Source organism: Bubalus kerabau, chromosome 2, assembly GCF_029407905.1.
Source record: "Bubalus kerabau isolate K-KA32 ecotype Philippines breed swamp buffalo chromosome 2, PCC_UOA_SB_1v2, whole genome shotgun sequence".
NCBI classification, from domain to species: Eukaryota; Metazoa; Chordata; class Mammalia; order Artiodactyla; family Bovidae; genus Bubalus; species Bubalus kerabau.
In genome coordinates, this window is record NC_073625.1 from 80,660,389 (window position 1) to 80,662,454 (window position 2,066).

At 54.4% G+C, this 2,066-nt stretch overlaps 1 pseudogene; it reads right to left on the reverse strand.

The window, feature by feature from the left end:
* Positions 1-346: 346 nt before the first annotated feature.
* On the reverse strand, positions 347-1,324 carry LOC129644774 (palmitoyltransferase ZDHHC16-like; annotated as a pseudogene).
* Between the last annotated feature and the right edge of the window lie 742 nt (positions 1,325-2,066).

Below are 2,066 nucleotides of genomic sequence, written 5' to 3' on the forward strand. Positions count from 1 at the left end.
CCTCAGACTGCAAGTGGAAGAGGTGGTGGCCAACCCCAGTGCTGTAACCTGGAGGAGATCGGGGTCAACCTGGCAAGGTTGCTAGCTGCCTGATCTCCAGTCTGGGGCTGGAACTTCCGTTTCCCTGAGTAAAGGGACATCGATGTGGAGGATTCCTCCACATCGTGCCTTGCTTCTGCAATGGCCAGGAGACCGGTCCTTAAGCTGTCCCCGCATGGTACCCTGGGGCAGGCCCACTGGCTCTTTTGGCTCAAGGATCCCAAGAAGTTATCCTTGGAGGCCCTCGAGGCAACACAGGAAGCATGGTGGTACTCAAGTTGTGGCTGACACACTCCAGCTCACATGCTCACACTGCCATCACAGAGGCTGAGTGAGCAGTCACCCAGGGCAGGGGATCCCAGCTCATTCTGTTCCCGTGGGACAAGTGACTGGAAGGTAACAACACCCGAGTAAGCCAGTGCCTTCCTGTGTCCACACCCAGGAATACCTTCCAGTTGTCCATGCAGCCATAGCTGTAATGATTCCTAAACACTGTGCTCTTGGCCTGCAGCCACCGATGCTCCTTCTTGTTGGTGTGCCTTTCGATGTTAGTCTCACCTTGATTGATGAGCACAGCCTGCCATACAGTTAGGGCACCCAGGGCAAGTGCCACAGAACTGCACAGGAACCAGAGGTAGACAAGACTCTTGTGAGTCACTCTTTCTTGAAAGGAGAAAATGGGTGGTGGGTCTGGTAGCAAGTCTCGATGGCAGCATAAGCCTCCTGGAAAAGGTCCCAGCTTCCATAGCTATTGTAGATGCTGCAGTGGTGTGTTCGGGCTGGCATGGGGTTAATGCACTTCTTAAAGATAGAGACTGTTGTCCTATCATTCCTTCCCTGGGGTGGGTATCCAGGTCGGGTGGTGATAGCCTAGTGGTAATGGAAGACTAGAATGGAAGATGAGAATCAGATTCCAGTGACTATAGAAGAAATGCCAGAAGAGCCAGGCCACGGAGTAGGTTTGGAGGATGAGAGGCAGGACACACAGGTAGGCGATGGCCACAACGGAGCTGGTCAGCACAATCACCAGCACCACGAACACCACCCCGTTCCAGCAGATCATGTTGTCCACCAGCCAGTAGATAGGCTCAAAGGCAGCGTCCATGGCAGTGTCACTGCCCCTGAAGGAGTTGTAGAGCAGGGAGCACAGGCAGACCTTGCCATAGCGCTGGCGCTGCATCAGGCCACAGAGCAGAGGTGGGCAGTAGCACCTGTAACCCAGGAGCAGAAGCAGGCGCAGGCAGAGGCAGGCAGGGCCCAGCCGCAGGCTCCTCTGGCCCCACATGGCTCCTAGGAAAACACAGCAACATGAGAGGCCAGCCTGGTTCCTGTCCCTCCCTGACCCACAAGTGGGCAGCTTAGAGGTACAGACCTAAGGCTGAGGCCTACTGGGCCAGTCACCAGCTGTGGGAAATAAGGAGGCAGCTCCAAGCTCAAGCAGGGTCTCTAGAATTGTCCGTGTGGACAGACCACTGGATGGAGCCCAACCAATGTGCACAAAACTATCCACATGGCCCTGTGGGCCTGGCCACTGTAGCAGAGGTGTCCAGGGTCTCCTGCCTGCCCTGTGCTGTGCTTAATTGCTCAGTCATGTCCGACTTTTTGTGACCACAAGGACTGTAACCTGCCAAGCTCCTCTGTCCATGGGGATTCTCCAGTCAAGAATACTGGAGTGGGTTACCATGCTCTCCTCCAGGGAATCTTCCCAAAATCCAGGAATCGAACCCAGGCTTCCTGAATCATGGAAGTACTTAATAAATACTTGTTGAATGAACAAACTGGAGGGATGAAGTGGAAATGCTGGTCCATCTGTCCCATTCGGTCTCTATCTTGAAGTATCTTAGAGATACAAGTTAAATCCTATCCCTAGGGATGAATTTCCAAATCTGTGAAATGGGCAAGTTGGCTGGGCTGACCTTCCAGCTCCATGCCTCAGGGCTGCCTAGAGGGTGCGCTCAGTCTGGTTTGAGGGCATGGCTGTGCAGAGCAGGAACTCCAGCTCACAAGACCCAGGAACAGGGCCCGAC